This window comes from Anopheles gambiae, chromosome X (genome assembly GCF_943734735.2).
Source record: "Anopheles gambiae chromosome X, idAnoGambNW_F1_1, whole genome shotgun sequence".
In the NCBI taxonomy this organism is placed as follows: Eukaryota; Metazoa; Arthropoda; class Insecta; order Diptera; family Culicidae; genus Anopheles; species Anopheles gambiae.
The window spans coordinates 25,818,778-25,845,376 of NC_064600.1; the positions used below are offsets into that span (position 1 = coordinate 25,818,778).

The 26,599-nt window shown below is 41.2% G+C and overlaps 1 protein-coding gene and 2 long non-coding RNA genes across 11 annotated transcripts in view; 1 reads left to right on the forward strand and 2 right to left on the reverse strand.

Moving 5' to 3' along the window:
- Nucleotides 1-3,904, forward strand: part of LOC133391759 (uncharacterized) — a 68,638-nt gene extending 64,734 nt beyond the window's left edge. For all 7 annotated transcript variants that reach the window (XR_009765219.1, XR_009765224.1, XR_009765216.1 and 4 more), the window contains 2 exons: nt 2,954-3,025; nt 3,483-3,904. This is a non-coding gene — a long non-coding RNA (uncharacterized LOC133391759). The remainder of the gene's footprint in view (nt 1-2,953; nt 3,026-3,482) is intronic.
- Nucleotides 1-26,599, reverse strand: part of LOC1278701 (N-terminal kinase-like protein) — a 140,883-nt gene that overhangs the window by 56,679 nt on the left and 57,605 nt on the right. The gene's annotated exons all lie outside the window — the stretch shown is intronic.
- LOC133391766 (uncharacterized) lies at nt 13,073-16,225 on the reverse strand. 2 transcript variants are annotated; one of them, XR_009765232.1, is made up of 5 exons: nt 15,889-16,225; nt 14,997-15,148; nt 14,685-14,881; nt 13,259-13,321; nt 13,073-13,169 (listed from the first exon to the last, which is right to left on the reverse strand). It is a non-coding gene; the product is annotated as an uncharacterized LOC133391766 (long non-coding RNA). The 2 variants fall into 2 exon arrangements; XR_009765233.1 differs by having other exon boundaries at nt 15,871-16,225.

The window sequence follows — 26,599 nt, forward strand, 5'->3', positions numbered from 1 at the left end:
TTGAATGTGTTGGTGCGTCAGACGGCCAATCGCTGTCAGCCGTCGTCCGTGCTTTTTCCCACCATAGCGCTATCTCTTTCTCGCGTGTGGTCAATGCTCATGAGTTGCTGTGGCGCTTAAAAAACCGTTTATACACATTGCGGCGATGAAGTTGCATTTTTACAAATCAATCCAAAAAAGCGCAATAAGTTCAATTGCTGCAATATAAAAATGACTAAGGAAAAGCTAGCTAAAGCTTGAGGGTTTGCTGTGCAACGCGCAGAACCCTAATTCGCATTAACACATTCAGCCCGGCGCTGATTTTCATCAACTTTCCGTTCCACCAGCACCTAGAACGCAGGCTGGAAAGTTCACTGGCAGTCCTTGGGGCCTGCCATCGATATGAACGTGTTAAGCATTAAACATAACTTTTTTTTTGCTTTTGCTTTTGCAAAGCTTTTGCTTTCGCATGTTGTAGATTACACAGATATGCTGTGCCGTCTGCGCAAGGGTATGAGCGTGCGTGTGTGTGCACAACTGTCGCCAAATGTAATTTCTTCCGGAATGTTATGATCCATCGGTCAAAGAAAGGAAGGTGTGCATGATAGTGGCGGATTAGGGGAATCGGGGTCCCTAGGCGGAATGACGAGTTGAGGCGCCTCTAAATGGTAACTGATGACAGGGAGGAGGGGGTACTGGCACACAGCTGTTGGGAAATAGAACAGTATACTTATATTACCGGCGGGGGATGGGGGGGGGCCTTCTCGGGAGATCTTCTTCGACCGCCTAGTCCGCCTAACGGTAGATCCGCCGCTGGTTCATGACGGTGTTTTTTTACTGTAGAGTGCATCCTTCCCCCTGCCTGCAGCGTATGCATCGAGCAGGAGACAGTGTGGCAGTATGCAAGTTGCCCACTGGATAGGAGCGATCCCGCGGCACCTCATTACTCACATCTGCATGCCCGGCGTGGGTTCTAACCGCGTATGAACCGTCCGCCGTAGCAAGAGCTGACTATCCGGCTACGTGGTACTCAAGTCCTGAAAAGGCCGGTATGATCGCGTAGGCCATAATGACAATAATAATAATAATAATAATAATAATAATAATAATAATAATAATGAGAAGAAGAATTTAACATAGCAGTCCACACTCGGGGAAGGACTGCCGGCAATCGGCGTCATGATAACGACTACTAACCAACAAGCCACCAGATTCTGGACGGACAGGTGCAGCACCATACGCGCACCGTAACAAACAAATCCAGAATCCTCTGTTGTATGGATTCAATTCAAAATGTTGTTTCCACTTGCGTCCGCTAGCTGAATTAGAAATAAATGTGCAACAAATCACACGCATGTTTGCTTAGATCGTGTGTCTTTTTAATACCCCCAACAGCAGAGCCGATCGCAAAGATGCCAATGCCAATGGTTGTGTTGTCTCTCAGGTAGCGAGATCAAAAATGCGTGGTATTTTGTAGCCGCAGCGGATGAAAATGTACGCATCAGAATCAAATAGTTTTGTGGTTTCCAAACGCACACACACACACAAACACACAAACACGCGCGCGCAAACTCACACACAAATACGCGCGCGCAAACACACACACACACACACACACACACACACACACACACACACACACACACACACACACACACACACACACACACACACACACACACACACACACACACACACACACACACACACACACACACACACACACACACACACACACACACACACACACACGCACACCTGCATGAACGCGCGCACGCCAGCACGCACGCACGCACACACACACGCATGTACGCGCGCCCGCGAGCATGAAAGCGCGCACGCCAGCACGCACCCACGAAAGCGCGCTCGCGAGCACGCACCCCCGAAGTCGTACAAGCACGCACTCCCCCCCCCCCCCCACTAGACCACCCCCCCACCCTCCACGCATGATCGATTACGGCTACCTTATCGGTAGAACGGTTGGTTGAGCTTTCTTGTAGCATCCTCATCCCTAGCGCCGGGCGGGGTGGGGAATCGCGACATGATAGAGTGAACGGCCACTTACCCCGCGCTGTGTGTGTGTGTGTGACGAGACCCGAAAACGCGAGAAAGATTTCGGCACATTAAAAAAAATATTATATTGCCACTATACATTGTACTACATGATGCTTAGAAGGTCGTTGAAGCATCAAACATGTTCAAATAAAAACATAATAGATTAGTGTTAGACGTTCTCCTACGCTTGTTTTAAATAGGCTTCTTCACCCTCAACTGGCAGGGGCATCGAATGGTCTCATCATCAGCGGCACGAAATAAAATAAACCATCAATACACCGATAACACTTTGAATCCCAATCCAGCTTCTGCCACAGCGTCTAAAGGTCACACACAAATTAATAAATGCTAACACCCACCAATAACAATACACAACCGCAATGCACATATGAGTATCAACGCATACACCGCAACAGCCAATCAGCTGGTGGCGGAAGGCACGGGCAGAAGCGCAAGTAAGGCAGGGCAGGGTGAGGGAGGGAGAAGAAGCGGATGAGAAAATGGGCGCCAATTTTTTTAAATTTTTTTGACCGTTTTTTTTGCTCCGCCACCATAAATAGTTCGTCCATTTCGCCCACAGATGGCGCTAAACTTGCTCGACCCAGCGCAGAAATCGCTGAAGTCCAGCGCGGGGATCGGGCCAAAATCTGCGCTGGCCAGCGCAGATTTTGGTGCATTTTCTGCACTGGAAACTGCTCGAATTTGCGCAGCGGGCACCCTTTGACCCCATAGTTTGCATAATTAACTATGTAGATGGCGCTACTGTGAAGTGTGGAATAGTTGTGTTATTGCCTCGAGATGGCACTGCGCTTGGTTTTATGGCTTACTTCGCGTATACAACAAATTGCCTACATTTTGGCGCATTTAAATCCTAAACAACTATATTCAATAATAATGCAATCTTATCACTTTTTTACAGCTCTTTGGAACATTGCTCATAGAAATGATTTATTTCGTAATTCTGTATAATGCATTTACACAACTCTAATAAGTGAGTATTATTTCATTTGAATTCTTTTTTGATAATCCAATTCTAATTAAATAGTTCATCTAGATTATAACAGAGCTTCCACTAATTTTAAGAACTATAATCTACTTATCTTCTACTATTTACACACTATTTGATCTCGGCTTATGGCAACTAGACTTATTTATGAATTTGTTTCGTTTTAAATTATCACTATGATTTAATTTAAGCTGCATCCAATCTTTTAATATCTTATCCGAACAATTGCCTCCTAATTCTTGAATAACTAGTACTATATTTTTATATTTACACAAAGGTATTTTATCTCCTACTTTTGCTCTTCCTTTCCACGAACATTGCAGTAAAATGTTAGGCCCTAGGATCAAATGAAGAGCGTCACAAGCACGTTGTTTAAAATCGCCCTCTGCAATATTTAGTTTCACCCATTCCACAAATTCATCTCGGTACTCTTTTTTTTCAGCTTCTCCTCCAGAACATTCATCTCCTCAATGGTCTCTACAGTGCAAAAGTTTGGCGAAGGGGTTTTATCCGTGGGGCTCAAGCAGGTGTTTTGATTCGCCAACAGTTGTTGCATCATCCCGGTCAGAACATCGAGCTTGTTGTTCATCACATCGTTCTGGACCTTTAGCTGAGCTACCATTCGGCGTAACATCATGCATTCTTTTGCCAAATCAGTTGGTACTGGCACGTTGTTGTTTTTGTCCTCCATCTAAAAAAGTTCGTTTTATATAGTTTCATAGAGTATTTAAACGTTTCCTATGAGTATTGTTTTACCTTGTGTATGCAAATCTATATCGACCAGTTAAGCTTTTTTTGTCAAACAATGAGAAGCTCTACACGAAGTGAAACTAGTGAACAATACAATCTCTTAAATTCTTTGAATTCAAACGTGACATTTCATTTGGCGCCGAAAGAAAATTGATATCACAACTACATACATAAATACCCTCGCACCTCACCAATATATGTATATCAATGTCGGCGCGCGTACACTCACACACTCGCAAAAGCCTGTTCTCATATCCCCTAATTTTACCCTCAGTCCGAACAAAAACGTCCTCATTTTTTCATATCTCAGGGTTCGGTGACACAAAATTAGGGAGTTGTATGCAATTTCGAGCACTTGTTTGTCGAGTGGGGTATAGCAGTTTTCGAGCAGCTATCTAAGTGAGTATACAGTCGTTGCCACCTAATTTTGGCTCTAAGGCATCAATTTTTGACAGTGCGCATCAATTTTCGACAGTGCGCATCAATTTTTGACTCTAACGCACCTATTTTTGTCTGTAAGTCATCAATTTTTGACTCTTGTAGGAATCACGACAATTTTACAAGGTATTTAAGCAGATTTTGAACAATTGTTATTCCACATCTCATTAAAAATACAAAAACTGTGTAAATTGATTGTTTCTTGCGAAAAAATGATGAAATTTTAGAAATTTTAAAGCTTTTGTTTACAGCTGAAAATACATGCCAAATATTTTTCACTCCATTAAATCATCCAAAATTGGCAAAACTTTTGTTTTATTTTAAATTCTATCAATAAAATTATTCACTAGGGTAAATGTACCAATAGTGGTGCAATTTGTCGTGGTAAAGATGTATTTTAATGGATTTACAGTCGTTGCCACCAAATTTTGGCTCTAAGGCATCAATTTTTGACAGTGCGCATGAATTTTTGCCTCTAAGGCATCAATTTTTGACAGTGCGCATCAATTTTTGACTCTAACGCACCTATTTTTGTCTGTAAGTCATCAATTTTTGACTCTTGTAGGAATAATGACAATTTCACAAGGTATTTAAGCAGATTTTTAACAATTGTTATTCCACAACTCATAAAAAATACAAAAACTGTGTAAATTAATTGTTTCTTGAGAAAAAATTATGAAATTTTAGAAATTCTAAAGCTTTTGTTTACAGCTGAAAATACCCAAATAGCCAGCTCGTACTTTATAGCTGATTTGGGGCTGTTTAACGAAAAATCGTTCCGATGTCGTACTTTGTGGCTGATTAAGAGATAGACGGTACTTTGCGGAACTATGGAGCTTTTTAATAGGCACATGGCACTCTTTGAAACTTTGCGGCTGATTAGCATTATGTGTATGGCTCATGATGGAACTTGAAGGCTTGTTAAGAAAGCGTACCGAACTTTGTGGAACTTTAGAGCTTTTTAATGCATAACATCGGTACAAGGTGGGTCTTGTCAAAGTGTCAAAGACAGACGCCGCCAATCATCTCATTGCTGCTGTACAAGTTAGATTAGTTCTTTGAAGAAGGGATTTTGAAGGAAGTAATTGTGATCGTACAGTAAATTGTGACACGTTTCGTGTAATTTATGAATATTAAGGATTTAAAAATATACACATGTACACAAACAAAACAAATCCTGTTGTTTATTTCATCGATGACGCTTGCTTGAAAATAAAACACAAAGAAAAATAATCCCCGGCACCGTAGCTTAAGGAAGCTGCTTAGGCGCTATTTAGAAGGACCGCCTGGAACTTTGATGCTGTTTATCTACTGCAAAAGGCGAATTAGAGCAGCGATCTTTAGCGTGCCAAAATGAGCTGCTTAAGCAATTCTGGCTATTTGGGTACATGCCAATATTTTTCACTCCATTAAATCTTCTAAATTGGCAAAACAATTGTTTTATTTTAAATTCTATCAATAAAATTATTCACTGCTTAACTTAATTTCAATCATTTCAGAACACACACTTTCAGAAATTACATAAAATTTTGTAAATACAGTCGTTGCCACCAAATTTTGGCTCTAAGGCATCAATTTTTGACAGTGCGCATCAATTTTTGCCTCGAAGGCATCAATTTTTGACAGTGCGCATCAATTTTTGACTCTAAGGAATCAATTTTTGACAGTGCGCATCAATTTTTGACTCTAACGCACCAATTTTTGACTCTAAGTCATGTATTTTTGACTCTAAGGCATCTATTTTTGACATAAGAAAAACGATACAAATTCACTTTTTTTAGAGGATTAAGTTGGATAAATTACTGTTTATGAGCAAAAGCGCAATTATTGCAACAAAATAAGTTAGTTAATATTCATGTAAGCACCTGTAAAATAATTATATTTATTTTTTGTTTCTATGTATCATGCCATCATGCATGTCTACGTATATCTTTTTAGCATCTTGTTTTCAAGCTTTCAACGCGCTAGCTATAAACCGAATAAACAGTAGGTGCTTTTTAATTGTGTGTATTTTAATGTGTACGTGTTTAAAGCTCTAAAGTTTTTTCGCTCAGTTCATTAACAACTAATTTCTCTAGATTGATAGCAAGATGCAAAGAAATCAATAACAATCAAGAATTATAGTTTTATAGAATTACGTGACGCGACTTGAATAAAATTTAGATACTCCCCAAAGCTTAAACATATTTTTATTTTCAAAGAGTCGCAATTAAAAAGCACGTACTGTATGTGTCAAATGTCAGTGTTGATATTTTGAGTAAAATTTTAGTCCAAACAAACCACGCCGAAAAGGAGAAAACGTTAATACTTACATAGACTACAAACTATCGAAATTTCGTACAATTTTATTGGCATGGTTTTGGTAATTGGTAAGTTTATCAAAAACTCTTCAATTTGGGCTTCGATTCTAATATATGTAACCTTACTTCCAGCATAAATTGGCATCGGAAAATTCTTCACATCTATCAATACCTACATCAGTTTATCATTTTTAATTTGCGTTGAGTAAAATGGACTTAAATGAAGGCACGAAAAGGAAAAATAACATTACAACAGATGCAGACAGAGAACGTGTGTGCCATTTCCATAACAGCGGAAAGCTCCCCAAAGAAATTTCCGAAATCTTAAACATTAAACATACTACAGTTTTAGCTATTGTGAAAAAATATCGTGAAAAGGGAAATGTCGCCAAAGAGAAAAGGGGTAATCCATCCAAGTCTAAAGTAAGCGAAGAGGCACAGGAATTTATAAAGAGATGGTTGGATGAGGATTGCTGCTTATCCTTAAAGGATATCAAAATTAAGCTTCATAATGAATGCAACCTTTTAGTTAGCACCTCTACTATACAGCGATCGATAAAAGGTTTCAATTTTTCTTTCAAACGCACATCAAGAATACCGGAAAGGAGAAACTGTAGCTCAACGATTAGCATAAGGAAAACATATGCTCTGGAGTATATGGCTCACTTAGCTGCGATGCCTGAAGCTAACATAATTTTCATAGATGAAGTTGGGTTCAGCGTATCTATGCGATCCGGATACGGTAGAGCTTTGGTAGGAAGGCCTGCGGTTCAAAGGGTACCGTATTTGCGATCCAGGAATATTTCAATTTGTTGTGCCATAAACAAGCATGAGATTGTTGCCTATTCATCCCAACCTTTCCCATTTAACACAGATTCATTTGTAACGTTCTTGGAGGAACTTTTTGACAGATTGGCACAAAAAAATATAACAACTGGCGTGTTAGTAATGGACAATGTTCGATTCCATCATTCCGTTAGAGTGAAAGAACTGATCGAAGCTCAAGTAGGGTTCAAAATATTGTTTCTTCCTCCTTATTCTCCATTTTTGAACCCTATAGAGAACATGTTCAGCAAATGGAAGAACATTGTTAAACGAGGAAATCCGGTAAATGAGGAAATGTTAATTGACATGATAGATAACGGAAGTGATATGATCACAAGAACGGATTGTGAAAATTATTCCAGAAATCTGTTTAATTATCTACCGCGTTGCCAGAATGAAGAAGTAATTGAAGATTAGTAACACAGTTGTAAAGATAGAACTATATAATTTACTGATGTGAAATACTTATGTTATTTAGTTTATAAGTTAATTGAATTATATAGAACTTCTTTTTCTTTGACATTAATTGATTTATGTTATTTATTTGTGTTAATGAATCAAATTTATGTATATTTTTACCATAAAGTATAAACCTTGATGCCATGTGACAAAAATTGATGACTTAGAGTCAAAAATTGATGCGTTCGAGTCAAAAATTGATGCGCACTGTCAAAAATTGGTGCGTTAGAGTCAAAAATTGATGCGCACTGTCAAAAATTGATGCCTTAGAGACAAAAATTGATTGGCGCTGTCAAAAATTGGTGCCTTGAAGACAAAAATATGTGAGTTAGAGTCAACATTTAGCGGCAACGACTGTAAAGTGTCAGAAACGACAATTTCTGAATATTTCAACACATAACAGTTGGAATATGTTTTATCTTCGCAATCACAATCAGTTTTACCATGAAACACATCGAATTTACGAAAAAATACATATTTTTGTGATTGCTTCGTTGTACCTATAATGGTGGTATGGTTCCTATAGTCGTCGTATTGTGTTCCTATAGTGGTGGTAAACAAAGATGCCTCAAAACAGTGTATAATATCAATATAACTTAGCTTTGAAGCTGTTTTCGTATGAATAGCATGGATTACTGCCATAATAATGATATCTTTCGTAATTTGATCGTAAAAAATGTATGAATTTGGTTGAAGAAAATATTGACTGAAGTACTGAATAACACCTGTCGTCAACCCATACTCAGAAGAGTTGGCTTGATTTTAAGTCGATTTTTCACTCAGTAAGATAAGCGAATTTTGGCCTTTGTTTGATAAATTACCTACACCTGTCGTCAACCCATACTCAGAAGAGTTGGCTTGATTTTAAGTCGATTTTTCACTCAGTAAGATAAGCGAATTTTGGCCTTTGTTTGATAAATTACCTACAGAAAACTAATTTTTGATGCTTATATTAATGAAAACAGTACGACATGTCAAAAATGTCGTCGAAAAAAATCTAAAATTAGCTGTTTTTATTGATTTTAGAACTAGGACTACTATAGGAACATACCTGTTTGGTGTACCTATAATGGCACTATCGTAAAAAAACATTTAAAAATACGTAAATATCGTCAAAAGCCAATGAATTTGAATTAAACAATATCATTTGATAAAAATTATGTTAAAAAACTAATAATTGCGTTGTTATGTGGTCATTTAGAACGTTAACAAGAATATGAGTATCGTTATGAAATCCTAAGGATCTTGGAAAAATGTTGATAGCTTTCACAAAATATTGGATTTTTTGGTCACTAAGAAACGAAATGGCCCCATTTCATTTTTAAATCCTTTGTAAAAGGCTAGAGAACATTTCACACTATAATAAATAACTTAACTACTGTTAATTTATCGTATGAGACGCATTTTAGTGCAATACCACCACTATTGGTACTAACACCACTATAGGTACGTTTACCCTACTTAACTTAATTTCAACCATTTCAGAACACACAGTTTCAGAAATTGCGTCAAATTTTGTAAATAAAGCGATTGACTCACAGTCATAAACTGATGCCTTCGAGTCAAAAATTGATGCGCACTGTCAAAAATTGATACCTTCGAGGCAAAAATCGTGACACGTGCCTTTGAGACAAAAATAGGTGAGGTTTATACCCATAGACGAAGGTACTCACCACTATTTCGTCTCTCAGTGCAAAGGCAGCTCAAAACCATCAAGCGACCGTAATATTCTCACATTAGTAAATTAGAGCATGTTAATTAAAGACACAGCGAATTGCCACTGCGCTAAGCGTTTCTACAAAAAAAAAAATGTGTACGCATTAGTTCACTAATTTAAGTTAAGTTATCCGACAACTAAATAACATCAAAATCTGTTATTTAATAATAATAAATAATAATTATTTTAAAATTTTCTGAACTGGTCCTATTATTTTGGCGCATGATTTTTGGGTTATTTTTACATTTCTTATCATAACCTTTTTTGTTTCTTAACTTTTCACCAAACTTTAAAAACATTCTTAAAATAAACATTCTAATAGTGCTTTCATAAAAGTTTGGTAAAGATTGATTCACTTTAAGTCATGAAATATGATAAGTGAATAATAAATTGATAAGTGGTCCTATTGATTTGTCCGACACTGTATAAGAGTAATTATCAAAATATATTTTTATATAAAAAAATTTCACAAAAAAAATTCGGCAGAAATGATTGTTTTGAAATTGCCATGAGAACCTGTCCAATTTTTCAAACATCGGTTCAAAATTGATCCGATCAAACAAAAGCGACACAAAAAGCTCAACAACGATTTTTTAGCAGAATCTAAATATTTGCTGCTGTTACATACATAGTTAAGCCGGTCTCGTAGCATAGTCGTCAACTCGTACGACTTAACAACATGCCCGTCATGGGTTCAATCCCCAAATGGACCGTGCCGCAATACGTAGGACTGACTATCCTGCTATGGGGGGGAATCAATTAGTCACTGAAAGCCAAGCCCCACAAGTGGTACAGCCAGGCCTTGACCGACAACGGTTATTGAGCCAAAAAAGAAAAAAAAACATACCTAATTAAGTAATGTAATCCTAGTCTGATATTTTTTTCCTCCCACCACCCACTTCACCATCGATGTTCTCTTAGACCGCTACAAAGACGCCGGTAGCCTCCGATTGTAGAGTTTAGTCGTGAATTCGTTAGGTAGTTTATGAGCCTAAATAAGGACTGGCTGAATTAGTGATGTGGTATTTACATGTATTAGATAAGTATTTGTAATTCCGGAAAGAATATGTACAAAGAGCAATACTCTAGGCTCATTGCAATTGAAAATCGTGTTCATCTGCACTTCCTCCAAAAAAATTAGGGGCGCCTTTGCAGCGGTCTAATACGGACGTCACACGAAGCGTAAACTCAAAAATTTTACGCTTGATTTGTATGGGAGAGCGTAAACTTCCTGTCAAAAGATTATAGGGTTGTATGGCTGAAACCCAGTTTACGCCAAAGTTTACGCTTCGTGTGACGTCCGTATAAGAGAAAATCGATGGTGAAGTGGGTGGTGGGAGGAAAAAAAATGTCGGACTAGGATTACATTCCTCAACTATGTATGTAACAACAGCAAATATTTATATATTTAGGCAATTTCAAAATAATTTTGGAAAACTTGTTACATACTTTGATTTGCATTTTCAAAACAATCATTACAGGCGAAAAAAAATGTTTTTGTGATTTTTTTAATATTAAAAAAATTTATTTTGATAATTACTCTTATAAAACTTATAAAACCTTAAAAGGTTATAAAAACACTTTTTAAAAATCGTTCAAAAATATATCACTTTAAAACTTTTGCAGAACGTTTTATTTATATTTTTGAACGATTTTTAACGATTTTTTTAGTTAGCATATAAAACCTGTTCTTCGAAGTGTCTTTATAAGGTGTCTTTTTTGGGCACAATCAAAATTTTGTTTTTTCATCATAAGTCGTATAAAAACGTGTTAAAAATGTAAAAAAAAAAATTAGAAGATGTGAAATAGTATTCCGCACCACTCATATATTCACTGTTTTTATCTACAGTATCGGACAATACAGTCGTTGCCTCTAAATTTTGACTCTATTTCACCTATTTTTGTCTCAAAGTGTGTGTGTGTGTGTGTGTATGTGTGTGTGTGTGTGTGTGTGTGTGTGTGTGTGTATGTGTATGTGTGTGTGTGTGTATGTGTGTGTGTGTGTGTGTATGTGTATGTGTGTGTGTGTGTGTGTGTGTGTGTGTGTGTGTGTGTGTGTGTGTGTGTGTGTGTGTGTGTGTGTGTGTGTGTGTGTGTGTGTGTGTGTGTGTGTGTGTGTGTGTGTGTGTGTGTGTGTGTGTGTGTGTGTGTGTGTGTGTGTGTGTGTGTGTGTGTGTGTGTGTGTGTGTGTGTGTGTGTGTGTGTGTGTGTGTGTGTGTGTGTGTGTGTGTGTGTGTGGCGTACAGGCGTCCCCCGAGTTACGACCCCCTCGAGTTACTACGATTCGCAGATACGACGATTTTGATTTTTACAGTTTAAAGTTGTCATTGACAAGAAATTTGTTGTGTTCGCCTGTTCAAATTAAGTGAATTGGGAAGGACAGCTTTTTCCCATCACTTGGGGTCTGCGATATTAAGGGTTAATTAGGGTCTCAAGTAGATAGTTAGAGAGCTTAGGAGATAACGGGAGAGTCGGGCCCCTACAAACAACGAGCGGGATATTTTATCATGGTGTGTGTAAAAACCTAGAGTTAAGCGGAGAATCGGTGTAAAATACACGGAGGCGAGAGCGCGTTTTGGTTTCGACACAGTTTTGGCACTAACACAGTTACACATGTGGAAATGTGTGCGTTCATTTTCGGCCAGCTCGCTCAGTTTGATCTGCTCGCTGCGCCGTGCTGATGTCGGTGTCTCGCTTGCACTGCTGCACCGAAAGTTCCTCTGTGTGCTCTCATTCTTGCTACCACACGAAATCGTCAGTACAGCTCAAGGATCGGCAGCGAGCGGCCGCACGTGCGTCAGCTTAAGTCCTGGACGATTGGTGTTATGATTTTGTAAAGTGTTCTAGTGTTCAAGTGTTGTGCGAATTGAAATGAAGCTGCGCGAATGATTCGTAATGCATGTTATGTACATCGCGCAGCTTCATTTCGTACCTTTTTTATGTTTATAACAGGATCTACGCAGATATTCGGCCACTTCAACGTTTGCATCGATGGAGCGATTGATTTTATTTTAGTTTAATATTGTGTATGTAAATGTGTGAAATCGTGTAAAGTTATGTAAATGTTTGAATAAAGTGATGAAAAAAAGATCGACGCGTGTTTGTTTTTTTGTTTAGCTTTAGATAACAAAAAAATACGCGCGAGTGTGAGCGATCGCTGAACGAAAGAAACGCACACAGCGCAACACGAAAGAAACAAACACAAGCACACGAAAGGATGCTCGCGCATGGGCGCGAGCATTGAGAGAGCGCACCGTGTATTTTGTATGGGAGCGGGAGAGAACCGTGGTACCCGTTCCCGCCCCCTTGTTTAAGCCTAGGAAATCTTCCATCCCCTACGGACAAAGAGCGGGTAATTTTTATCATGGTGTGCGTAAAAACCTAGAGTCAAGCCGATGGAAGATTTCCTAGGCTTAAAAAAAAGGGAGAGAATCGGTACCACGGTTCTCTCCCGCTCTCATATAAAATACACGGAGCGCTCTCTCGGTTTCCGAGGCTTCTTTTCTTTCAATGTGTGAGTGAAATGTCGAGGCTCTGCAATGGTGTGTGTGTCAACTCTGCCTTTATTCGAAGCTGTCAAATGAGATGTTTACATTTTCATACCGGCAAAATTTCATATACGCGTAGGAGTGATTTTAAACTGTGAAAAGTAAAAGAGTAAAAAAGTTATTAAAAAACATTTCAAGGTAACTTTAGTTAAATGTTTATGGTAGAATAATGCCAACTAACCTTTAAATACTGTCTTTCGTAGTTATTTTGGTGCTATATATCAGTGGGTCAGTTTGTTATACCCTGCGAAGGAATAAAAAGAAACAGTGAGTATAAGTTTCATGAATTGTGGTATTAAATGTGAGTGAATATTAAAACATTATAATAAACTGTTGTTATTCATTAGATGTCGACACCAGCAAAGCACGCGCGGCTAAATCCTGAAGGCGAAGAAATGGTACATTCGCATCTGCGTGAACCGTTACTAACCGGTGATGCACCTGTGGTGCATGGTTCACCTGTTGTGCCTTCGACTTCAACACGATGCCCGCGTCCTATCGGCACGGTTTTACGGGCTAATATACCGTCGGAGCCGTGTATTGCGGCGTCTGCATATGGTGCACAAATGCCGTCATCGATTGCAACAATGCCAAGTTCGACTGGCTCATTATACACCATGACGCCACCAACTTCAGTTGCAGTCACGTCTTCGATTGTGTCTTCAACAAGAATGGCCACAGCAACTTTGCTTCCATCGGGGACATTCATTAGAACGGTTGCACCATCCACGCCTGCGCAGACAACATATGTTGTAGCTTCATCGACTGCGACTACATCAACGGTAGCATCATCTCATTACATCCATTCAGCATGGCGTGCACCCCCACCGACACCCGCACCCATTTTTTCGATGCAGCCGACCTCAATCAAGTTCCCTTCTGGGACCATAATACGGATGGTTCAACCTGGAGTAAATCCGCAAACCAATCCAACTGTGCCTGTGCCTTCAATTGGAATGCCTTCCACAGCAAGACTTCCATGTGGAAGAACGGTTCAGATCGGCCAACTAGCATTGAATGTGCCGGGTGCATCAGTTATGCATTCGTCTGGTACGGCTACGATTTCGACCGTGCAACCATCGACCAATCCAACCAATCGACCAGCATTGGTGTCTGTGCCTTCGCTGGGAACGTCAACTGCTCCTATGCTTCCTTATGGAACCACAATCCGTACCATTGTACCATCTGCAACCGTTACATCTCCGTCGACTACAGTAACAGCAACAGCCCAGTCAGGCACTTCTTACTCGGACGATACATCAGCTTCGACTTCTACAGTGTCGCTGCATCATCACTTCATTCACCGGTGTCAGCGCTTCGACCTTCCGTTAAACCACTGCCAGGAACGACTAAGGCAACGCCAATCGCATCTTATTCATCTGGTAGAAGTACAGCACCTTCCATTCACATTACTTCAATAGAATTGCTTCCTTCCTTGACCATGACACCACCAGAGTCACCACAAATAAAATCAATCGGGTCAGATTCGGCCACATCGCAGCTTGCCGTATCCCGTTGTACGCAGCCATCAACATCCGGTATACTCATAAAAGATTCATCGGTTGTGCCTACAAAATCAAAAAGTGGAACAATTACAGAAAACTTACCTACTGCTGCCATAGTGTCGTCGGAAACATCTCAAAATCTGGACTCGAGCATCAGCAGCCTGGAGTCTATGGTAGATATGTTACCAGATTTCGATAGCAATAATGATACGATCCCAAAAAACCAGGAACACATTGCAAACAAGCACACTTGTTGTGCTTTGTGTCAGCGACAACTGCGGAAGAAAAAAAGCAGAGAACTGCAAATATTTGTAATGGTTAGCGAAATTTACAATATTTTGAAGGACAAAAAAAAGGTAGTCAAAGCACAAATGCTACTAGCATAGAGAAAATTAAGACCGTTGACGAACTTACTGTTTTTGAAGACAATTTGAAGAACGAGGATTTTTTAAATAACATAGCCCAACGCTTGGATGCAGAAATTGATTCTGAAGATGAAAATAGCAGAATGCATCAAGCACTTGATTTACTGTTTGATAAACAGTTCCTTGCTACTTGTAGCTGGTCTGGAAGGGGGAAAACAGAAAACAAACATAAATTCAGTGGCCTCTCCCAACGATTCTGCCTCTTCTTGCTTCCTAATATTTTCGATGATTTTATACATCGAGCCTGTTTCACGCTTCCTTTTTGCTGCCATTGTAACAATACACACAATTCTCGTTAATGCACCACAAATAATTTGTTTCACACTAATCACAGTTTAACTTCACAACTTTAAGGAATATGACTGTTTTAGTCCGCACGTAGTGACTGCCCGAATGTATTTGACTAACGAACATTATTTGTTTTCTTTTATAAGCGCGGTAAGCGGTAAACAAAACGATATTACGATACATCTCAACAGGTATTTATTTTATATCTGAACAATAGGTAAAATTAAGTTAACATGCACCTTTTCACAGGGTAAGGATGATTTTAGAATAGGTAGATTATTTTCAAAACAGAGCTAGCAAACACAATTTAAAACAGGTACCAAAGGGTACAAGAAATTTCGCAATTTAAATAAACACAACACGAACGAAATTTATACAACATATGCACGACAATACCACCGGGGTACAAGCATGCAATTTAAACAAAAACGCCACACACACGAAATTATACCACGACCACCAGAGGCAAGCAAATATAGTTATTTTCTAAACTATACCATAATATAAACTAATGAAATCTTACAGGTATACATTTATCTTTCAAAGCAAATACAATAAAATAAACAAACACTTACGATATTCATATTTCTTACCTACGTAAGTTCACAAAACAGATTGCATCACAGGAGACTCGTAAAACGCTGCTGCACACGAACAAAAGCACACACTTAATTTATTTCACAAACCTCCCGAACTAGGATTGCTGAAGCACACACTGTTACCATTTCCTAAAGCATTAGAACTAGGAAAACTTAACTTTTCAACACTAAAATAAACTTAATTAAAAATTACAAGCGCAGACGCAACCGGCTGAAATGAAACAACTTCGCCAAGTGTCAACTTGTTGGTGTCGTTGAAAAATTATTGCGGTAGCCAGAGTGAGAAAGCTCAGAGTGCTTTGATTATAACTTGTAAAAGCAAGACGGGAAAACGAGCCCCTACAAACAACGAGCGGGATATTTTATCATGGTGTGTGTAAAAACCTAGAGTTAAGCGGAGAATCGGTGTGAAATACACGGAGGCGAGAGCGCGTTTTGGTTTCGACACAGTTTTGGCACTAACACAGTTACACATGTGGACATGTGTGCGTTTACTTTCCGCCAGTGCGCTCAGTTTGATCTGCTCGCAGCGCTGTGCTGATGTCGGTGTCTCGCTTGCACTGCTGCACCGAAAGTTCCTCTGTGTGCTCTCGTTCTTGCTACCACACGAAATCGTCAGTACAGCTCAAGGATCGGCAGCGAGCGGCCGCACGTGCGTCAGCCTAAGTCCTGGACGATTGATGTTATGATTTTGTAAAGTGTTCAAGTGTTCAAGTGTTGTGCGAATTCAAATGAAGCTGCGCGAATGATTCGTAATGCATGTTATGTACATCGCGCAGCTTCATTTCGTACCTTTTTACAGTAATCAACGTGTACAAAAGGATCTACACAGATATTCGGCCATTTCAACGTTTGCATCGATGGAGCGATCAATTTTATTTTAGTCAAATATTGTGTATCAACTTACGTAAATGTGTGAAATCGTGTAAAGTTAAAATGTAAATGTTTCAATAAAGTGATGAAAAAAAGATCTACGCGTGTTTGTTTTTTTGTTTAGCTTTACATAACAAAAAAATACGCAGCGAGTGTGAGCGATCGCTGAACGAAAGAAACGCACACAGCGCAACACGAAAGAAACAAACACAAGCACACGAAAGGATGCTCGCGCATGGGCGCGAGCATTGAGAGAGCGCACCGTGTATTTTGTATGGGAGCGGGAGAGAACCGTGCTACCCGTTCCCGCCCCCTTTTTTAAGCCTAGGAAATCTTCCATCGGCTTAACTCTAGGTTTTTACGCACACCATGATAAAAATTAGCCGCTCTTTGTCCGTAGGGGCATGCCGCTGCGAGCGGATCAAACTGAGCGAGCTGGCCGAAAATGAACGCACACATTTCCACATTTGTAACTGTGTTAGTGCCAAAACTGTGTCGAAACCAAAACGCGCTCTCGCCTCCGTGTATTTCACACCGATTCTCCGCTTAACTCTAGGTTTTTACACACACCATGATAAAATATCCCGCTCTTTGTCCGTAGGGTCGGCTTAACTCTAGGTTTTTACGCACACCATGATAAAAATTACCCGCACATTGTCCGTAGGGGCAGGACACGCATAATGAGCGCGAGAAATGCGTAGCCTCGCGAAAGTGCGTAGGTGCGTGAGAAAGGACAGGTGCGCGAGAAGAAATAGGCGCGCGAGCGTAAGGCGAGAGAGAGAAGGTATAAAAAGGAGCATCCGATCGGATAAGCTCTCTTTCTTAATACTCCGGTATACCGCGACAATACTGTTCTACTGCGCACGATTAAGATAATAAAGTGAATATAATTGTAGAAACTTACAAATTTATGTATTTTTCTGAATATCTGGGCTGATAACCGTTATACATACATTTCCAAAGATTTCACAACTACCCTATCTTGAATATCTTTATTTTGTATGGTTTTTTGAATATAATTATTACATTATCGAACATTATTTTAAATAAAATACGCGATATCCTTTATTCCAACTCTTCCATTTCGGTTATAAACTTTATATTCATAGATATTCGACATACGACTTTTTCGACTTACGCCTTGCTTTGGGACATTTTTTCGGTCCCAAATACAGTCGTATCTCGGGGGACACCTGTACTTTTTAATGTGTATTTGCGAGTGCGCGGGTTTGTGTCTGAAAAACGTAGCTTGCCATGATGTCATATTGCGTTGAAAGTATTGCGTTCTGATGATGTGTGTTATCATGTGAAACAGCGTGCAATCACACTTGGATAAAAGCTAAAGTTTGCATCGACAGCAGCGCTTGTTCCTCGGACGAAAACGCAGGTGTGCTGTTTCATGAATTTGATTGCGACAACGGTGCGAAATGGAAACGCGCACAATAGCAATGAACTCGGCATTCTCTCACAGGTGTTTCGCCAGTGCACGCCATTGAAAGGCCTGCATGCATCTCTGCGTTGAAGCTCGTGTGTGCATAGAAAACTTTGTGCGTGCATTGAGCTGGCGCGCAGTTGTTCTTTTCAATGGGCGTTTTGTTTCATGAGCGCGGCAGTACCCTACAAACAACGAGCGGGATATTTTATCATGGTGTGTGTAAAAACCTAGAGTTAAGCGGAGAATCGGTGTGAAATACACGGAGGCGAGAGCGCGTTTTGGTTTCGACACAGTTTTGGCACTAACACAGTTACACATGTGGACATGTGTGCGTTTACTTTCCGCCAGTGCGCTCAGTTTGATCTGCTCGCAGCGCTGTGCTGATGTCGGTGTCTCGCTTGCACTGCTGCACCGAAAGTTCCTCTGTGTGCTCTCGTTCTTGCTACCACACGAAATCGTCAGTACAGCTCAAGGATCGGCAGCGAGCGGCCGCACGTGCGTCAGCCTAAGTCCTGGACGATTGATGTTATGATTTTGTAAAGTGTTCAAGTGTTCAAGTGTTGTGCGAATTCAAATGAAGCTGCGCGAATGATTCGTAATGCATGTTATGTACATCGCGCAGCTTCATTTCGTACCTTTTTACAGTAATCAACGTGTACAAAAGGATCTACACAGATATTCGGCCATTTCAACGTTTGCATCGATGGAGCGATCAATTTTATTTTAGTCAAATATTGTGTATCAACTTACGTAAATGTGTGAAATCGTGTAAAGTTAAAATGTAAATGTTTCAATAAAGTGATGAAAAAAAGATCTACGCGTGTTTGTTTTTTTGTTTAGCTTTACATAACAAAAAAATACGCAGCGAGTGTGAGCGATCGCTGAACGAAAGAAACGCACACAGCGCAACACGAAAGAAACAAACACAAGCACACGAAAGGATGCTCGCGCATGGGCGCGAGCATTGAGAGAGCGCACCGTCCCGCTGCGCAAATTCGAGCAGTTTCCAGCGCAGAAAATGTACCAAATTCTGCGCTGGCCAGCGCAGATTTTGGCCCATTCCCCGCGCTGGACTTCAGCGATTCCTGCGCTGGGTCGAGCAAGTTTAGCGCCATCTGCTGGCGAAATGGACGAACTATTTATGGCGGCGGAGCAAAAAAAACGGTCAAAAAAATTTAAAAATATTGGCACCCATTTTCTCGTCCGCCTCTTCTCCCTCCCTCACCCTGCCTTGCCTTACTTGCGCTTCTGCCCGTGCCTTCCGCCGCCCGCTGATTGGCTGTTGTGGTGTATGCGTTGATACTCATATGTGCATTGCGGTTGTGTATTGTTATTGGTGGGTGTTAGCATTTATTAATTTGTGTGTGACCTTGAGACGCTGTGGGAGAAGCTGGATTGGGATTTGAAGTGTTATCGGTGTATTGATGGTTTATTTTATTTCGTGCAGCTGCTGATGAGACCATTCGATGCCCCTGCCAGTTGAGGGTGAAGAAGCCTATTTAAAACAAGCGTAGGAGAACGTCTAACACTAATCTAATATTTTTTTTAATTTGAACATGTTTGATGCTTCAACGACCTTCTAAGCATCATGAAGCACAGTGTATAGTGACTAAAAAATATATTTTTTTAATGTGCCGAAATCTTTCTCGAGTTTTTGTGTCTCGACACACACGCACACACGCACACAGCGCGAGGAAAGTGACCGTTCACTCTATCATGTCGCGATTTCCCACCCCGCCCGGCGCTAGGGATGAGGATGCGCTATATGATAGCTGATGATTGCGGGAGGGGAGGGGGGGTTTGGTGGAGGGTGCGTGCTTGCGTTCACGCTTTCGTGGGTGCGTGCTGGCGTTCGCGCTTTCGTGGGTGCGTGCTTGCGTTCGTGCTTTCGTGGGTACGTGCATGTGTGCGTGTGTGTATGCGTGCGTGCGTGCGTCCTCGCGTGCATGTGTGTGTGTATGCGTGCGTGCGTGCGTGTGTGTGCGTGCATGTGTGTGTGTGTGTGTGTGTGTGTGTGTGTGTGTGTGTGTGTGTGTGTGTGTGTGTGTGTGTGTGTATGTGTGTGTGTGTGTGTGTGTGAGTTTGCGCGTGCGTGTTTGTGTGTGAGTTTGCGCGCGCGTGTTTGTGTGTGTGCGTGCGTTTGGAAACCCCAAAACTATTTGATTCTGATGGGTACATTTTCATCCGCTGCGGCTACAAAGTCCATGCATTTTCGATCTCGCTACCTGAGAGACAACACAACCATTGGCATTGGCATCTTTGCGATCGGCTCTGCTGTTGGGGGTATTAAAAAGACACACGATCTAAGCAAACGTGCGTGTGATATGTAGCACATTTCTTTCCAATTCAGCTAGCGGGCGGCAATGCCTTGGAATGGGTTCGGATCGGTAGGTTCATGTTTTGGTCGAGTGCATTCCGTGTATTTGTCTCGTCACAGCGGTAGCCCGGCAGCAGCAAAGTCAAGACAAACTCTTACCCTGGTGTGGTCTGCTATGCTAAGTTCTTTTTATTATTATTATTATTATTATTATTATTAATAATATTATTATAATTATTATTATTATTATTATTTTGCCGGTCTATATAGTACAGTCGTCAACTCGTACGACTTAACAACATGCCCTTCATGGGTTCAATCCCCAAAATAGACCGTGCCGCCATACGTAGGACTGACTATCCTGCTATGGGGGGGAACCAATTAGTCACTGAAAGCCAAGCCCACAAGTGGGTACAGGCAGGCCTTGACCGACAACGGTTGTTGAGCCATAGAAGAACAGAAGATTATTATTATTATTATTATTATTATTATTGTTATTATTATTATTATTTTCGTAATAGCCATCGCGATCATGCCGGCCTTTTCAGGACTTGAGTACCACGTAGCCGGAGCCGGTGACTAACCCCTTGCTACGGCGGATGGTTCATACGCGATTAGAACCCACGACGGGCATGCAGATGTGCGGAATGATGGCGGTGCCGCGGGCCCGCTCCTATCCAGTGTGCAACTTGCATACTGCCACACTGTCTCCTGCCCGATGCATACGCTGCAGGTAGCGGCGGACCTAACAGTAGGTGGACTAGGCGGTCGCCGATGATCTCTAGGCTGTAGTATGCCGTATGTGTACAAGTGGACAGAGTATTAACGACAAGGGCCCCCGGAAAGATGGTCGTTGGGGCTCCGTGGCTGAAGAACCATTTGCACCTCCCCTCCTCCCCATGGCGGCAACAATTTTAGGGCCTGTGACCGATGTTCGTAGGGGTCCTATAGCCACCCCACCCTCCCTCACTCCGCTGGCAATTTATGTAAACTGTTCAATCTCCCAACAGCTGTGTGCCAGTACTCCTCCTCCCGGTCATCAGTTACCATTTACAGGGGCCTCAATTCGTCTTTCCGCCTTTCATGAACACCTTCCTTTCTTTGACCGATGGATCATACAGGGTTTCCCACGATTTATTGGTCAGTTCCCATGATTTTTTGGTGCGTTCCCACGATTTTTTGGTTGTATCCCATAGATTTTTGGTTCGATCCTATAATTTATTGGTATTTTCCGATTGGATATCAATACAATTAGACCAAAAAATTCTGGGAAACGACCAAAAAATCGTGGGAACGCACCAAAAAAATATGGGAATCCACCAAAAATTGATGGGAACCAACCAATATATCGTGGGAAACCCTGTAACGTTCCGGAAGAAAACACATTTGGCGACAGTTGTGCACACACACGCACGCTCATACCCTTGCGCAGACGGTACAGCATATCTGTGTAATCTACAACATACGAAAGCAAAAGCTTAGTGTAACAAAGTTATGTTTAATGCTTAACACGTTCAGATCGATGGCAGGCCCCACTGCCTGCCAGTGAACTTTCCAGTCTGCGTTCTAGGTGCTGGTGGAAAGGAAAGTTGATGAAAATCAGCGCCGGGATGAACGTGTTAATGCGAATTAGGATTCAGCGCGTTTCACAGCCAACCCTCCAGCGTGAGCTAGCGATTCCTTAGTCATTTTTATATTGCAGCAATTGAACTTATTGCGCTTTTTTTGTTTGATTTGTAACAATGCAACTTCATCGCCGCAATGTGTATAAACGGTTTTTTAAGCGCCACAGCAACTCATGAGCGAGAAAGAGATAGCGCTATGGAGGGAAAAAGCACGGACGACGGCTGACAGCGATTGGCCGTCTGACGCACCAACACATTCAAACCTTCGACAGCGCGCTCAGGCGAGGGGTACGAGGCAGAGCCAGGGACGGGTAGCTCGACGAGCTGCTTGACAAATTTGCCGTTGGAGAGAAAAGGAAGGCATGATAAAATTCTCAGAACGCCATAACGCCTTCCGTCGCTTTGCGCAGCGGGGTGTATTTTGTATGGGAGCGGGAGAGAACCGTGCTACCCGTTCCCGCCCCCTTTTTTAAGCCTAGGAAATCTTCCATCGGCTTAACTCTAGGTTTTTACGCACACCATGATAAAAATTAGCCGCTCTTTGTCCGTAGGGTATTCTGTTCTCGATTTAAATGGGTAGTCGCTCACTCACTTACTCATTGATAGTTTTTATCCATACGCTTTTTTTGCTGTTCTACAACGATGTAATTCATCAAGTATAGAAGCAGAACGCAGGCAGAGCACGGGATCAGCCGTGTCCAAGTTTTTAACCAGCGCGTTCTTGACGGTCCAAGCAAGCAATGTTAGTAACAATGGGTCGAGGTAAACATTGTACCGATGATCAGCGCCATATAATAAAGCGAATGGCGGCTGCTGGCATTAAGCGCAAAACGATCGAGTTCGTAATCGTTCGTAAAACAACCGAAACGCGCAAGTCAACCGGACGTCTTCAGAAGACCACGGCGAAAGAAGACCGTAAAATTGTTAATATAACGAAAAAACACTGATCGCGAGGGCGGTGGTCCTGCTTATTACATCAAAAACCCAACCCAAAACACAAAGAAACTACTAACAAATCTATCCAGAACGACATACTTGTGACACAAACACACACACATACACACACACACACACACACACACACACACACACACACACACACACACACACACACACACACACACACACACACACACACACACACACACACACACACACACACACACACACACACACACACACACACACACACATACACACACACACCAATAGACACACACACATGCACACACACACACATACACACACACACAAACACAAACACATACAAACCACACATCCCAAGCGCCACAGATTAAGCTTAAACGACTGGAAAATTGAATATCCATAGTAAAAAAATGAAAGCTCCACAGCTTCATTGCTTTGATCAATAGATGGCGTATTACAACTCATCATTATATTGCTATCCTTTTCTTGCAATGTGTTTCGACAAGCCATCTTATCATGACCTATATAGCCTTCTAACTTTCTGAGCAAAAATATATATGAATGGTCGTGTGGTCAGATACGTGGGTATCAACACCAACGACCATTACTCAAATCTCACTTGCTTCAGTGCTGGTGGTTTCTGTTGGAGTTTAGTATTTAAACAAGCGTATCGCCGTTCTAGTTCTAGCGATGCATAACTTCAATGCGAAACCATACAACAGTACAGAGGAAATGAGAAAGCTCTCCGCCAAGCGGAAGCTCCACTGATTGGGGTATCCCACCAACAGAGAGCGCCACTAGCTTTTTTGCTATTTTTAGAATGCATGAGTCGTTTGCCGTCTGCTAAACGAAGTCTTTCTATATTCCGTTTAGGTAGAGAATTTGAGTCGTTTAGAAGCCGTTTAGTGGTCGTTTAGTGGATTTGTGGCACTTGGGATAAACCTGGCCCAACGGGTGCATGGTGCGTTGAAAAAACCAATGTCCTATCATTATGTCCGATACTGTATCTCTTATGGATTTTCCGCAAATCGCGAAAAACGACTGTCCATACTTCTTCTTCTTTGGCTCAACAACCGATGTCGGTCAAGGCCTTCCTGTACCCACTTGTGGGCTTGGCTTTCAGTGACTAATTGATTCCCCCCCATAGCAGGATAGTCAGTCCTACGTATGGCGGCGCGGTCTATTTGGGGATTGAACCCATGACGGGCATGTTGTTAAGGCGTACCAGTTGACGACTGTACTACGAGACCGGCTACTGTCCATACTAGGCATGTGTAAAATGAACGAGAATCGCACCGTTCGAACAGTTCGGTAAAGTGCACGAACGAACGAGATTCTTAACAAAAAGAACGACCAGGACCTTTGGAAGAAACTGACTACACCGAACGCGTTCGAACGTTCCGTTCAGTGTTCGACGGCACACATAAATGTGGTAATGAAACGTGCAAAATCATATTGCTTTCTCGCTCTTTATCGCACCGTGCGAACGGGTCGTCAGAGATCAAAATGTACCCTGTTGGTGTTGAAATCGTACCCATACAACTCAATTCCTCGAACGCCGTCGAATTTGTCCAGCAGTGTTCGATCTGTGTTCTGTTGGTGTGTAAATCGTACCTACACAACTGAATTCATCGAACGCGTTCGATCTGATCGGTTAGTGTTCGATCTGTGTTCTGTTGGTGTGTAAATCGTACCTACACAACTGAATTCATCGAACGCGTTCGATCTGATCGGTTAGTGTTCGATCTGTGTTCTGTTGGTATGTAAATCGTACCTACACAACTGAATTCATCGAACGCGTTCGAATTGGTACAGCAGTGTTCGATCTGTGTTCTGTTGGTGTGTAAATCGTACCTACACAACTGAATTCATCGAACGCGTTCGAACTGGCTCATTTGTGTTCGATCTGTGTTCTGTTGGCATGGAAATTATACCTATACAATTCAATAGATCGAGCCCGTTCAAACGGATTAGCCATTGTTCGCGAATGAACTGAACTGAATTGATTGCGCTCATCATGTTGATCCATATTTAAGTAGTTTTTTTTAATAGAATCCTTGAGTGTGTATACAGGGTTTCACACTTTATCTCAAGACCGCGGGACCCCTTCCCGAATCTGTCTTAGCCAAAGCCAAGACTGCGGTATGATGCTTGAAAACGTTGATGATACCTGAATTCATCGGATGCAATGCTGAATCTGCGGCACATTTCTCGAAACACACTGGTCCGCGCCGAGGACATGCGGTCGAATATTTTTTTACACGGATAACCTTTGTGTACATCAGTGTACTGAAAACAGTGCATTATTTTTTAGTGTTTTTACCAGAAAAGATTATTTAAACAATTCAAACACTTGTAAATATTTTAATTAAACAAATATGCATTCACTCATTTTATTAAATTGTCTTTTTTTGGTAAAAAAACGAAAAGTATAATTGAGTGTTTCTAATAGACTGATGTACACAAAGGTTATCCGTGTAAAAAAATATTCGACCGCATGTCCTCGGCGCGGGCCAGTGTGTTTCGAGAAATGTGCCGCAGATTCAGGATTGCATCCGATGGATTCAGGTATCATCAACGTTTTCAGGTATCATCAACGATTTCATGCATCATACCGCAATCTTGGCTTTGGCTAAGACAGATTCGGGAAGGGGTCCCGCGGTCTTGAGATAAAGTGTGAAACCCTGTAAGGAATGGGGTACAATATATGCAGGAGACATTTTTGCTCGTATTAGTTTTTTACATGCTAGTTTTTGGTCGGTTTTGCGGTGGATTGTGTTGACCAGACAGCCGAGTGTTTAATGTTTTTAAATTATTGGTTTCAACCGCAGAATGAGTACTTCTTTGGCTACAGTATGCGTCTATGGTGGGTAAATGAAAAAGATAACGAGCGTTTTTTGTGAATAAAAACCCCATGAAACAAAGAACGAAAGAATCGTCGTTCGCGTTCGGTTCTTTTTGGTGAGCGAACTAGTTCGTTCGCGTTCGGTGAAAAGAATCGTTTTGCCCATGCCTAGTCCATACAGTTGTGATAGGCGCTGTATATATCCTCCTACTTGAGAGTGTCGAATAGTTACATCATATTTATTCATTTAATTTCTTGTTGCGTTTACTTACAGTGTACTCAAAGCAAAGCGTTCGGATCGATAAGCGTCGTGTAGAAGCAAGAGGCTAACGATACAGGGTTTTCAATGATATTATTGACATGTTCAGCGAGTTGTTGATTCGTTCGGGCATATAATTGACACTTTCAGCGAGATATTGAATTGTTCGGAAGCAGGCGTTGACAAGTTCGGCAATACTATAGAGCTGTCACTTTCGTACCCCTTGGACTGCAGCTTGGATCATTCTCATCAGAAGGTAAACAAACGGTTTTCGTAAAAATATGTTTGTTTTAACTAATTCATGAATTAAATAGCTTGGGGAATGATTATTAGCTACTTTTAGGACTTTTCAGAATGAAAAATTGAACCCTGCGGCACAGTGTGTAAACAAAACAAATGACAACACTACAGAATTGCTGAACTT